The sequence below is a fragment of the Nothobranchius furzeri genome, chromosome 8 (assembly GCF_043380555.1).
Source record: "Nothobranchius furzeri strain GRZ-AD chromosome 8, NfurGRZ-RIMD1, whole genome shotgun sequence".
NCBI classification, from domain to species: domain Eukaryota; kingdom Metazoa; phylum Chordata; class Actinopteri; order Cyprinodontiformes; family Nothobranchiidae; genus Nothobranchius; species Nothobranchius furzeri.
This window is the reverse complement of record NC_091748.1, coordinates 41,764,171-41,779,042: the sequence shown is the minus strand read 5'-3', so window position 1 is coordinate 41,779,042 and position 14,872 is coordinate 41,764,171. Positions and strand designations below refer to the sequence as shown.

The 14,872-nt window shown below is 42.4% G+C and overlaps 1 protein-coding gene across 1 annotated transcript in view; it reads left to right on the top strand.

Moving 5' to 3' along the window:
• Positions 1-14,872, top strand: part of LOC139071488 (microtubule-actin cross-linking factor 1, isoforms 6/7-like) — a 359,785-nt gene that overhangs the window by 296,310 nt on the left and 48,603 nt on the right. The window contains exon 4 of the mRNA XM_070553988.1: positions 12,637-12,733. The gene's annotated coding sequence lies outside the window, so the exon portion shown is untranslated. The remainder of the gene's footprint in view (positions 1-12,636; positions 12,734-14,872) is intronic.

Here is a 14,872-nt window from a genome sequence, read left to right as displayed (position 1 = left end):
TCTGTTTAAAGACTAATCAGAACAAGATCACAGACTTTGAAATTTGTATAACATTAAACATCAAAATTTGGCACTGCAGTGAACAATATTGATCTGTATTACTCCTTTGTTTTTCTTTTTTCCTCTAATTCTCTGGCGCCTGACACACCTTCTCAACTCACGCACCCACTTATCAACTCGCACACACTCTTATCTCCTCCACACACACACGCTTATCTCACACGCCTGTCCCACCCACAAAACTTCTCTCACAAACACACTCTCACAAACAAACAATTTCTGAGCTCTAGAGTTGTTTACAGCCACTTTGCTGCAAACTCTGACGTCAAACATATCTTTGCCAAAAACTCATGAAATTTACCAATCCCCGAGGATTCAACCGAATTACTGGCAAGCTTATCTGTCACAACTTCAGCGCTTTTTCTCAGATCCCAGTCGTTGCCCGGCTTCACCGAGGCACCCTACTGGATCTCAATTGTCGACGTCGTTCACTTGTCCTCCCTGGACTTTAATCAGCTGTCAAATTCTATTCCAATTCTCGCTGTCCCAGCTTTTAATTTGTCACAAACTTTGTCCGTCATCAAAATGACTCAGCTGACTTCACACATGTGTGAATAATTTCACCGCTGCTCTGGACAAATGCCTCTTCTTGTTATTATAACTTCTAATTTATGAGAAGGGCATGTTTTTTCTCTCAGACCAGTTCTCAGTCCACGGAATAACTCCAAAATTGAACAAAAACTGTTCTTACCTAGGGCCCAGAAGTTTATTCCGTGGGCTGCGAAACGATCTGAAGAGCACACCTCTACTTCCCGCTTCGTGGTCGCCAAATGTGGTTCTTTTTCCTTATCAAAAACAAGAAGGAGACAGGTTCTGTCCAAACTCAGCGGGGGGCATTTATTTACACAACTCATCCATACATCACCAACACTTCACAGGGGACAGCGTCCAGCTTCGATCTAACCACCTCGGCTGGAGATCCTTCTGCAAAAGCCCCCTCTCCTACACCACGCAGCATCAGTTATACTATTCAACCCCCACCTCCCTTTTGATTCTGAGAAATGATGGGGTGCTACTTCCACATCCTAATATGGTCAAAAGTAGTTGAAACTTACATAAGCTGGGCAGATCAACATGTTTTTGGAGCATGTACTCAGCAGCTGGGCTGCCTGATAACCGGCTGGCATTGATGAGCAACATGTCAACATGCACGTACACAAAACACTGCTTTTAGCTCCTACAGAAGTAAAGGGTGTTTGATGTCCTGCGACTTTCACTTAAGTCTGGTTTATTGATGTGGATATGGTTGATTTGATGCACTGGCAGTTTCCTTTCAACCAGCAACACGGCAGGATCACAGACTCCCTGGGGAGCTGCTTTTTACCAACAAACCACTCTGCTATGGATTAGAATGGAAAGTGAAGGACTTTTTTCAAAACATGTATAATATGTTTTTGTAGGGGTGGATATTTAACATGTTAAGATTAATTAATTAGATAAAAATAACGTGTAAAAAATGTACCCCTTTGAGCCCGACCATCCTCCAATTGAGGGCCGGAAAAGCTTAGCATCACAGTTTATGCCCTGTATATCAATAATGAAGATGTAAATGTTGTTGCTTTTAAGCTTAATATATCACCTTTACTTATAACCAACAAGCTGTGATATTCTCAACCTGCTTGGTCTTTGGATGTTTAATCAGAAGATTCTAGGATTCTTTGCTTTTTCGAGCGATCAACACAATCAATCAATCAATCAATCAATCAATCAAGGGGGGGGGGGTAGGTCGGGTTTTCAGAGCATCTGTCTGCATTCCTTCGGGGGGGGGGGGTTGCTCACCGCTCAAGGCTACCAAGGCGTTAGATTCAGATAACAAGAACTTGTTTGGGTCAGGTTGAGATAATTTTCTTCTCTGCTTTCAGTCTTTAAACTGATCATTCCAGTCCTTCAGTGAAGCCAATTTTGGGTTTTTAAACTTGTCCATACCGTCTGGTGACTCTCTCCGAGATGACATTCATTTCATGCACTAATACTGGTATTGCAGCTAGAACATTGTCCAGCTTACGATTCACCTCCAGTAAAGTCTCCGTCTGAGGAGTCTCCACACGGATAGTGCTTTCCGTGGGTGCGGGTCGCCCTTCAATCGCTCCCGTCTTCCCAAATTTCCAGAAAACCACATGTCCTCCCACTCCAATCAGGAGAAGTCCAGTGATCATCAGGCCGAATATCCACATGTCTTCGATATCCTCAATGGACAGCTGGCTGAGGCATATGATCTTCCACTCCTTACAGGAATCCAGAATATACCCCACCGGGTGTGTTCCCTGTGGACATGTGGGAGCCCCCTGCTCTGTTCTCATTGTTGAAAAAATCTTATCGATCACATTGAATGACCAGTTTATCAAATCAATGGTTAGCAAAAATAGAGTTTTTCAGAAGAAATGCAGAGAAGTGCTCTGTGGGCAGACAGGACAAAGAGCCTTGGGTAAAAAAGATAAGGGAGCGAAAGAGAGAAGCGTCTGTACTCCTCGAGTGCCTTGAAGAAACTTCGTCTCAATTCAGACAGTCAGGTTTATAAAAGATGAGAAATTTATGTTCTAAACAAATAAAAACATGACAAGTTAACCAAGGCTACTGTGTTGGATGAATCTAAGTGGATGGGATGCGATGTATGGTGACTGTGTGAATGTGAGGTTATCAGAACCTTCGTATCTAGAAGAACTGAGTTTTAGGTGTGAAAAAGGGAAGAATTTGGTTTGCATTAAACTAGGAAGTTGGTTCTTATCAAAAGGACGCAATCTGTGTGTCTACCTCACCTTTCTTTGGAGACCCTCTTCGCGGATCTGAAGGTCAGGGAGGTCGGATGACCTCTGGGCACCGAGGTTTGGTAGATTAACCGCAGCACCGACTCTCCAGTCCAGAGATGTTTCCGAGTCACAACAGATAGATGAAATTGTTTGCGTCTAGAATAGCAGTTTCTCAATAGCTGAAGGAACTGTTTTGCTGTGTCAGCTGTAGCAGCTTTTAGCTTGTCGAAAGCTTTGGGTTAAAGAGGATTCGCTCCAGATGGCCTGTCCGTAGCATTCTCTAGAACTGACTCACCGTCTAGTGAGCTCTGTTTTTATAATCTCATATTATGATTTCTTGGCCAATCGGGATGTGCCATGTTAAGGGGTGTTAACAAGCAAACCTCAGAATGTCACACCTCTTTCAGATACAGGATGTTCTGATTTGTGGCTAAGAAAATATCTATGTGTCATGACGTTTAACTTAACTTTAATTTATCTCTAATGAACCTTGTGTCTGAGTGTAGATAATGATTCACTTGTTAAATCTAAAATTACTGATCATAATATCAAAATGTTTCCTTTCAACCACAGTAATTTAAGCACAGATTAATCAAAACATTTCATTAGTATTCATTTCACGATTGATTAACTCAGAGTGAGCAATCCTGCGGTGTTATCAAAAGAAGGCTTTGTTTGGGAACACAGGCTGACATCATGTTCCTCCTGAAATGTCAACAAGGTTTGCAGAACCGTGTTGCTTGTTGGAAGGTAGAATGCAAAATCCACCTTAGAGAATGGAATTTTTATCTGCCCGTGACCGTGCCATGTAGGTCCGTTTTTAGGTGAAAACTGACCATTGCTGGATGTTACAATAATTATCATCAAGCTGCACATCTACAAAAACAGTAGAGCCTGGCCTACAAGAACATTTAACCCCCTTTTAAGTGCTCCAAACCCAATTACAACTACAATTAAACAAATCATGATAAGTCATTCTTCATGAAGAAAAGGAAGGAAGAAAAAAAAAACGTTTTTACCGTTATGTTTTCTAGTCGGTAGAAAGCATGCAGGCAGTAACTTTATCCATATTAAATGTATTACAGCAGGAGGGACAAGCATACACACAGCATTCATCTTGTAACCCTCAGCAGAACTTTCCCTGAACTCTACACTACGCCTCTACATATTGACATTAACATTGTTTCATGCCCATTTACACTTCATCAATAATGCACACATTAATATTTACACATCCCAACAAATCCCACAATGGTTACTTTTATAATGAGACCAAAGTAATCAAATATACCTTGTGGTTACAGAAATATACTCATCACAGTGTGGGTATGTCATCTGTGCCTCACTAACATTATTTTTGATTAAAAAATTGCTTGGGAGCATATTGTCCTGAATAATTAAAATGTGATTAATCAAGATTAATTTATTACAAAGCCTCAGATTAATTAGATTAATTTTTAATCAAGTCCCACCCCTAGTTCTCGTCATTAGTGCAGGTTGGAAGTCATTGCTAAACCAAGAGGTGTCACACCGAGGTGTTTGGTCTTGCTTTTTATATAAAACGTAGCATGATCTTCCATTCACTGTGAAAGAAACAAATTGTGATTTAATAAACTAGTTCATAACAAGACGTTCAGGAGCATGGTTTCTGTGGCTCAGTGTGAACAGCTCGAACTGTGCTACAGCTGTCAGAAAATATAGGGAATCCATGGGGTAAGCTCACACCCACCTTCAATTACAGGCTCATACTGACAGCCAGCCTTTCTGTTCATCAGCCAGCCAACCCACCCAGTCATCAGCCAAGCCTCACTCTGCTGTACACACCGCCGGCCTCGCATCTGTTAACCTAGATTCAGCTAACCCCTGCTACCCTCTCGGTGTTTCCTTGGGCAGGTCTGCAGAATAAACACGTCTCTTTAAAAAGGGTAGAAAGGATCGTCATGTGATGGTAAAACAATAGGAAGAGAAAAGTGTCATTGTTTAATTTGAAAGTAATTTAAAAACATACTTATTGTCAATAGTAAATTTAATATGTCCTTGTTGTTACTCAAATGTAAAATATTCTGCAATTTTAATTTTTTATGTTTTATGAATGGCCTGTATTTGATGAAGGTAAAACCAGGACATTATCAGAAGTCAGAAATGATGTTGAGAATTTATAAATTACGCACACACAAGGATGGTGCTGTTGGAGTTTGTTGAAAAATCTTGCTAATCAGACCGTTAGAAAAAATATATAAATTGTTTTATTATTAGTTTGTTCATGTGTCTTTTAGGCCCCCAAATGTTTAGTAAAGCAGCTACTGTAGTGAAGTACTTGTATGTCTGCCAGGGTTTCCCCCAGCACTTCATATGCCTGGCGGGCCACCAGACTGTGCTTGGCCCCCTGCCAGGCCAATAATCCATCCCCCTCCCCCGCAGACACGTACAACGAACAGTAATAAAACACCTGCCCCTCTCCAGCTGTCAACGGACGATGAATGATATCAAAATGGAATGCACGCCACTCCCCCGCCGTCATACACAACAAACGATAGCTAATCGAACTGCGCACCCCTCCCCCGCAGTCAAGAGATGACGAACGCTAGCGAAATGAAACACGCACGCACAGACGAGGCACAGTAGTGAAGCAATCCACACAAACTTCCCCACTCCACTGGCTCTCACAGCTTAACAAGTTTTCTGGGGGAAACCCTGTCTGCATTTTGGTCTTCCTTGTATGAGAGCTCAGTCATGGGGCGGAATCTATAGTCTTTCATACTGTCTCCGCATGCTATTGGACAATGAACAACTTACTGCTACGAATGTCAGTCAACGAGAGTCCCCCATACACTGTTGAAGAAGACATATAAACATAATTTTTCTAAATAAAGGACTTAAGTACCTCTATCTATTCTTGACTTAAATAAAAGCCCAAGTTTATCTAGTCCAAAGTTGATGCCAAAGCCATTTCAAACAAGCCGTCGCCATCTTAGTTGCAGTAACATCTGGTCCATTAAACCTTTACAGCACTGTGACTGGCAAGACACAAGGCTGTTTGAGCCTGCTGAGGCTCTAGACTAACCTGCAACGCATAGCAATTTGGCTTCTCCTATTGATTGTCTAGATGTCTAGGCTTGGGCTGTCTGACTTTTCATTTGTTCTTCAACCATTCAAATCTTATTTCTTCAGTTATTTGTTCCAGATTGGAGTTAATCACATTTCTAACTTTTATTTAAATAATGAAGTTTGGCTTCTATTAGATTGTTATTGATTTCTCACCTTTTAAGATCTGGCCTCCCCCTGCCACACCTGGTGTGGGGTGTGGTGCCTTGGTCTGCCTGAGTGTTCGTGGCTCCCGGGTCAGGGGGTTTAAGATCTTTGGCGCATGCCTGGTCAATCCCGGTGGCTGCCTGGTGGGGTCTGGGTCCCTGGGCTCTGCTGGGTCCCCGGCGGGGGTGGTCGCCCCTGGATCCCGGGTCGTTGGGTCCCGGGCTCGGCCGGCTAGGGGGTGGGAGGCTGCGGGTGGGCCTGTGGGCTTGCCGCTGATATCTCCAGGGGCTCTGCCGGCTGCTGGTTGTGGCCCCCCAGGGCGACCCTCTGTGCCTCTCGAGGGGGGCGGGGGCCTTTCTGGTTGCAGTCTCCTTGGGGTTCCTGTGTTCTGGGGCAGCGCCTGGATCTCTGGGACTTGGAGCTCCCCCCGTCTCCTACGCATCTTTGGGGGCAGATCTGTGGTCCCTCACACTCTCTGTTGGACGCTCCTATAGAGAAACCTTACATAAACAAGCGCGTGTACACACACAGGTGCTCACATGGTGCTCTCAAATTATGGGCTTGGGCACGTTCAACACATGTCTTAAGGCTGTGGTTGCCACTTAATGCACTATGATTTATTATCGTGTGATTGTTCAGTTAAACAATGTTGATTTTATATTTGTTCATCAGGTTGACGCAGTGATAGCTTGCTCCTGATGTATTGTTGTGTGTCCCTTTTTTCTACTATTCTTTCTCTTTCTGCAGGTCTAGAAGCAGACTCTTGTTAATTATTGTTTATTTTTGTGGACCCCCCCCCCCCCCCTCTTTTGTCTTTTCCTTTCTCTTTCACCTCTGTCTCCGTGTCTGGTCGGAATTACAAAGCATTCAACAACAATAACAATAAAGTTTTAAGTATCAGGCGTGACATTAAAAGCAGACGCTTTGATGCTCCACCTGAGAATAAATCTGTAAGGCTTGACACCAGCATTCAGACATCAATTCTGTTTGCTTCACAGCCAGACAGGACACGGTTAAAAAAAGATCTGGCCTCATAAAATGACTATGAAAAAATCCACCACTGGTAAAGAACACAGCAGTTGCTAATACACTGAAAAAGCTTTAGGTCACTATAAAAACAAACTGAATTTAATATGAGTTACACACTTATTACTGATCAGACTTGTTGTTTAAATGCTGATGTGATTTTATTGAATTTCTGGAGATCACTTTAGGATCTCTAACTTAGTGTGAAGTGACCCTCACTGACTACCAGCCCAACTTTGTGAAGCACTGAATTTTGCCACAAACAATAACACCAGAATCCGCAGATTTCTCTTTCTCCACCTTCATGTACTTTTTCTTTGCTGCATTCACATATTTATGCCTATTTAGTTATAAATATAACTGTGTTTTATTAGTGAATAGGGGAATGTCTGTGAATAAGTGGCTAAAATAAGTTAAAATGAGTTTTATTCAAATGTGTCAAATGATCCCTTATATTTCATGAGAATCCTGAAAATGTGTGCTCACAGTTTAGGCAGAAACTTACCTCAGACGTTTTACTTTTGAATTAAACACATTTTAACTCGGTAATCTGTTTGATTTATATGACTCGCCATATCTACATTTCTGTTTCATCAGCTTTCTGTCTTTAATTCCTCCGTTTTCCTGCCCTGAGACAGAGAATCTACATTTCTTGTATTTTTACTGAAGTAATTTATAAAAGCTACACAAGCTAAACTTGTGTAACCCTTTAACACTTTCTTTCACCATGTTGGTTCATTCTTCGTCTCTCTCTCTCTCTCTCTCTCTCTCTCTCTCTCTCTCTCTCTCTCTCTCTCTCTCTCTATATATATATATATATATATATATATACGGCCAATCTTTGCCTCATGGCCTTTTATTGTTTTCCCCCCATCTGTCAACCCCCAACTCTGTCTTCTAGTTCCCTGAAGCCCTAATCAGGGCTCTCACACGAGGCACAGAGACAGAGAGAGGAGAGCCTGGAGCCTCTCAGTTCACTAATAGGGCAGGGGTTGGAATCTGTCAACAGTGGCCATAAAGACTTTGGTCCTTTGACTCTGACAGCAAAAGGCTTTTTCTAAATAACCATGAGACCAGAGCAATAATGCAGATCGCTGTGCTTGGTCACAGGCTAACTGCTAGCGGCAAAACTATTTGAAAGTGTCGAGGGACCCAAGATGAATCAAAGACTGGAACAAAAGCATTGCTTTTAAAAATCACCCAGACTAAAGCATTCTATTGATGCAGGATTATAACAATGTTCCCTCCTCCGTCCTGAATCAACGCTCCCCATATGAGCTACCACCTCCTCCCCCATTTGCCATCTGAATATGTAGATGTAATCTATAAATTATTAAGATGTAATCTATAAATTATTAATTAGGGTTACACTGAGGAACTTGGGGCACCATTGTCTGTCTTTCTGTCTGTCCATGTCCATCTATCTCTGTCTATCTGTCTGTCTGTATAGAGCTCCGGACCCCACGTGACTCTCAGTTAGTAGACGCCATATTGGCAGGTAAAAGAAGCTAAACAAACACGGATGTAAACATGAACGTGAACGGGATCGGCTTGGATTTTACTTCGTCGGAGTTTACTTCACACTTTAAAACCGAAGAAATCGTTTTATATAGTCAGAAATTAAATAGACTAAACATCTCCGGCCCTTACCGTGCCCCTGGGATACTTTTTAAAAACGCCAGAAGCTGTCGGAGCGGACTTCTTACCGGACCTGGCTGGGAAACCCAAAGGGATTCCCCCCGGCCGGAGGAGCTGGGGAGAGGTCTGGGACTCTCGACGCTACTGCCCACTCCGACGCCAGAAGCTGTCGGAGCGGACTTCTTACTGGACCTGGCCAGGGAACCCCTTGGGATTCCCCCGGAGGAGCTGGCTCAGGCGGCTGGGGAGAGGGAAGTCTGGGACTCTCAACGCTACTGCCCCCGCAACCCGACTCCGGATACGCGGATGAAAATGGATGGACAAATAACAGATTTACATGTAAGTTGTTTAAATAGAGTGCTGTGCTGTTTGAATGTATAAACTGAACACCAAGAGAAATCACTAGTCTGATTTTTTTTCCGTGAATAAAATAAATATGTCAGGCAGGAGCGTCTCAGGATCTGTCTGAGATCCGTCTCGGTGAGACAGATAGTAGCAATCCAAAGTGCTTTTTATGTGTGATCTGACAATTGATCAACCATTGCTTAAAAATTAAATACAGCTTAGCCGGTTAATTGCTGTGACCATAAAACACGTAAACGGCAGCACGCAGAACTCACGAGGCAACGTTTTACGTGATGTTTACGTGTTGTTATGAGTAATAAGACAGACAAAGCCACACCAAAATAAGTTTAGGAAGCCCACTAAGAATCGTAATAAAAGCATTTAAAATAAATACCATACACAGTTGAGGAAACGTTGGTTTAAGTACCTGATATGAAGCGGTCGCTGCATAAGTGAAAACCTTTACTCTCGGGATCCCAGAGTTTCATTTCAGCCCGGTCACTAGTGCGTTTTATTACAATGATCCAACGTTTGCGGCGCTCCGGATCTTGGGGAATCCTGTAGATGGCTCATTCCTTATGTCGTCCGCGTCTGTTCTGCATCCTGGGGCACAACAGGAATCTACCATATTTCCTGTCTGATTGAGTTTTCTGACAATAACAAATAGTCCAGCTGCCGGCTTCTACCTGCCAAGATGGCGCCGTTTCGATTTGAACTGTTGCATGCCGGGAGAAGTGACGTCAACTCCCGGAGCTCTATATATACACACACACACACTCACTGGCCACTTTATACAGGATATAAATGGCTATGGAACCAAGCATGGAACCACAATCAGCCACCTCCGCTACACGGATCACATAAAGCTATACGTAAAGAGCGAGCAAAACATCGACTCATTGTCCCATGCCACCAGGATCTACAGCACTGATATCAGAATGTCATTCAGACTTGAGAAGTGTGGTTGGATGGTGACAAAGAAAGAGAAGGTAGTCCACACAGAAGGCGTCCTACTCCCAAAAGGAACAATAGCAGACATTGAGGACAGCTACAAGTACCTTGGTATCCAACATGCAATTAGCAACTTCAATGAAACCACCAGGGAGGGAGCTACAGCCAAATATCTACAACAAGTGAGGCAAGTCCTAAGAAGTTAGCTCAATCCATGAGTACATCAAGGATAAGGCCCCAACAGATGACGGGCTCAGTGAATGTCTCAGACAATGGCAAACAGAGGAGGAGACACTGAAGATATCATCATGGGAGGACAAACCCTACATGAGATGTACCACCAAAAGGTGGCTAATATCAGGAAATCCTACCAATGGCTAGAAGGAGCTTGTCTGAAGGACAGGACAGAGGCACTCATCATGGCTGCACAGGAAAAGGTCCTGAACAGCAGAGCAACAGAGGCCAAGATCTACCACAGCAGACAAGACTCAAGGTGTAGGCTATGTAAAGAGTCCCCTGAGACAATCCACCACATAACTGCATGGTGTAAGATGCTGGCAGGCAAAGTATACGTGGAACATCACAACCAAGTTGCTGGCATCGTGTACAGAAACATCTGTACAGAGTATGGACTGGAAGCTCCAAGGTCAAAGTGGGAAACACCCCCTAAGGTGGTTGAGAACAAGAGAGCCAAGCTCCTGTGGGACTTCCAGATCCAGCCTGACAAAATGGTGATGATGGACAAACAACAGAGGACAGCCGTTGTGGTTGATGTGGAAATACCAAGTGATGGCAACATCAGGAAAAAGGAACACAAGAAGCTGGAGAATTAGCCAGCCCCTCAAAGAAGAACTTGAGAAAGCCTGGAGTGTGAAGACATTGGTGGTGCCTGTGGTCATCGGGGCCCTTGGGGCAGTTAACCCCAAACTGGAGGAGTGGCTAAAGCAGATCCCGGGAAAAACATCAGGCATAATAACTCACAGTACATTAAGTGCCAACCACAGCCTTAAGACATGTGTTGAACGTGCCCAAGTTCATACTAATGAGAGCACCATGTGAGCACCTGTGTGTGTACACTCGCTTGCATATGTAAGGTTTCTCTATAAAAGCATCCTATAGAGAGTGTGAGGGGCCACAGATCTGCCCCCCAAAGATATGTAGGAGATGGAAGGAGCTCCAAGTCACAGGGATCCAGAAGTTGCCCCAGAGCACAGGGACCCCAGGGAGACTGCAACCAGAAAAGCCCCAGCCCCCCTCGAGAGACGCCGAGGATTGCCCCGGGGGGCCGTATTGTAACATTTCTGCTGCTTAAAGAGTCAGATCAGCAATTTGCATTTAGAAGTGGTTTATTAAAGTATTCAAGCAGACAGCTGAGATAAAGCTACATTTACCTGCAGCTGCAGCTCTTTCTAAACATTTAATCGCATCAAACTCATCAGAGCAGCTGCACTCATGACCCATAACAATGACTTTTAGGGATGATTACAGTATTCTGGAATATAGGAATATTTTCAGATGTTTCCATGTTTGGTGTTCTGAGTGTGAATTAGTCTCATAATAATTCCTATAAACATATGAAGATAATGTTGATATATGTTTTTTCATGTTGTTTGTATATATATATATGTATATTTTAACACTTTGAATGAAACAAATAAAGAGAAGAGAAAAAGATCCCTAATAATTTTTGATCATTTTTGTCAGGCAAATTTTTCCTTTTCTCTGAGCAGAGACTGTGTAAACCTCATGGTGGAAAATTGTATGCATTATATATATATATATATATATATATATATATATATATATATATATATATATATATATATATATATATATATATATATATATATATATACATATATATATATATATATATATATATATATATATATACTGTATATTGTACATTTGAATGCATAGTAAATAACTAGTTAATTTGCATAGATCTTAACCACAACCCCTTTGCGTAATCTGCTCCATTTGCTTCCATGTCCCTTTTGAATACATTCCCATCTCTGAAAATGACAAAAAGAGAAAAAAATCAATATAAAAGATGACTTACTGTGTGCAACTAAGAGATCTGTCTTCCCCGCCCGCCGAAAAATCCCCAATCTCAATGCTCAAGTCATGATGGGATTGTTGGGAATTTCTGGGTCAACAAATGTGTTAGCTAATGTATCGGCCCAGCTCATAACCTGACATGTTACATATATATGTTACACACATGGGGTCGTTGTGATCAATACTTTTCAGAGCCCTGACTGCTGTGACTTTCTCCCTTCTCTAATTGGACATAGGGGACTTGCTGAAGTAGAAAGGCCTGCGATACAATCAGGCTGTCCTGTTGAAAAAGCAGCAAAGCATTCAGCACCTTCACACATTCTTCTGCTGTTTTAGAAAGATTTGGGAACACAAACACAGTATTAGTGGCATTTCTTTTAAATATGCACAAGGAAACAAATTGTATTGTTTAAAAAGACATGATTAGGGTGATCATTTTCTCATTATTGTTAAAGGCAATTTGCAAGGCATTCATCATGATTAACCATGTTTACTTTTTCTGTACTGGAACAAGAATAATTTGGATTTCTAATATCATCTTCCTTCCTCTATCCAGTTCACTGGATCTGGTGAAGAATCTACGCAGTGATATGAACTGAAATGCTGTCAGAAGTGATTATTTCTTTTAAGTTGAGTTTCATAACCTTCCAACTGTGAGTACATTTACATATTTTTAATGAAATGGTACAGAATTTTTAAAGAATCATCCAAATCAGGTTGTCCCTTCCGCCATTATGACATAAATTATTATTTGCATAACTCTGCTGGTATATTTTTATCTGTTTATTATTTTTTATCCATCGATCTTGAATAAATAATGTTCCTTTTGCTGAAAGCCGATTGCATGTATGCCTGTATATTTGTGTATCTGTGTGCATAACTCCTTGGGGCTTATGTCAACTGCATGTACCTGCAAGAGCTGCAAATTTACATACCTTCTCTCTGCAAACATTTTTATGCATTTACATTTTGACCAATCACACCTCTGCAGAGCGGTTGCCATGACAGCCTTATAGCCCCAACTGCAAGTGGCTGCCAGTGATTGTTTGCTTATGTGTGAACGGGACTTATATTTTTGTGTTTCTGCAGCAAACACATTGCCAGACAAAAGAAGGAAGTAATGAGGGTTCACACTGCCATGTGGCTGTGCTTTTTTTTTTATCTGAGTCTGCCAGGTACCGTAACAGAGCTGTGACACAAATATTCCTTGGAGAATTTCACAGTCCAATCACTGGAGTAAAACATAAATGATTTTCTATTTGTGGGGAGCAGAAAAATGTAGACGGGGATGAAATTTTGGTACTTTTCTGTAAAAGAAATAACGACCCACGATTGTCACTGAAATAACATGAAATGGACAAAAGTAATGATGAGAAAACGTTTACTGAAAATCAACAAACAAAAATCAAACGTCAATTTTGAATTGTGCTTTAACAGAAAAATCTAGACGACTCGCTGGTCCTCCCCGTGTTTCCATAACTGTCAAGATTTTTCTTTTAGAAATAATGGTCTTCCTGAAAGTTCCGTATCTGTTCCATCACATTCCAATATTTATGGAGAAATCTTTTTTTTCACCTACCAGATTAGATGCTATCTTCTTTCATATGCTCTGGAAGGTCACCGTGAGTTAACAAAGTTGTTTCATTTAAACGTACATTGTTGCTGTGTCTGATTTCTAATTCCATTTTTTGGTTCATTTTTAAAACACAGAAAAGGTTTCTTTTTACCTTGCTTGCTGACAGTTTCGTTCGCGGCTGCAAACTTCCTCAGAGCTGGCCAAAGCAAGGTAAAAAGAAACCGTTTCTGTGTTTTAAAAAAATAACCAAAAAATCAAAGTTGTTTTATAACTCCATAAAAAGCTGTGTGTGTGTGTGTGTGTGTGTGTGTGTGTGTGTGTGTGTGTGTGTGTGTGTGTGTGTGTGTGTGTGTGTGTGTGTGTGTGTGTGCTCTCACATGTCCCATCCACCGCTAACCCAGACCAGAAGTCCTCTACCACTGGTCGCGTCACCATCTGGAGACGAGCCCATGCAGATAGGCAGAACTCAGTTAACCCAGGAGGAACAGCAACGTTGCTTCGCAGCAAACCTCTGCCTCTATTGTGGTCAACCCGGTCACAGACTCTCAAGTTGTGTTCTGCGTTTAAAAGGGCAAGCCCACCAGTAGTTCCGGGAGTACTGGTGGGTGGTAATGGTGTCTCAGAATCCCGCTGTACTCTTTCCTGTACCATTATGCTTAATCAAAGAAGTTGTATGTTGAAGGCCTTGCTGGATTCCGGATGTGAACATAGTATGCTGGATCAATCAGTCGTTCAGAAGCTGGACATCCCCACTGTTCCCCTTCTGACTCCTATGAGAGCATCATCCCTGGATGGCAACACCCTCACCGCAATAACCCACCAGACCGTGCAAGTTAACTTACTGGTGTCAGGCAACCACCAGGAAAGTATCCCGTTTTTTGTGTTTCCTTCTCCACACTCCCCTGTAGTCCTAGGATATGACTGGCTTGTGACTCATAACCTCCAAATAAACTGGAAAATGTCCAGGTAACTGTTTGGAGTCCCCACTGTCCGTCTAATTGCCTTTGCTCTGCTTCACCTATCAGTTCAGCACCGACCTCCGACCCACCGGCTCCTCCCGATCTGTCAGGAGTACCGGCGGAATATCACAGTCTCTCCCTCGTCTTCAGCAAGGACTGAGTCTCCTCTCTACCTCCTCACTGACCGTACGACTGCGCCACTGACCTCTTGCCAGGCGCCACACTTCCATCCAGCAGGTTGTATAATCTTTCCAAAC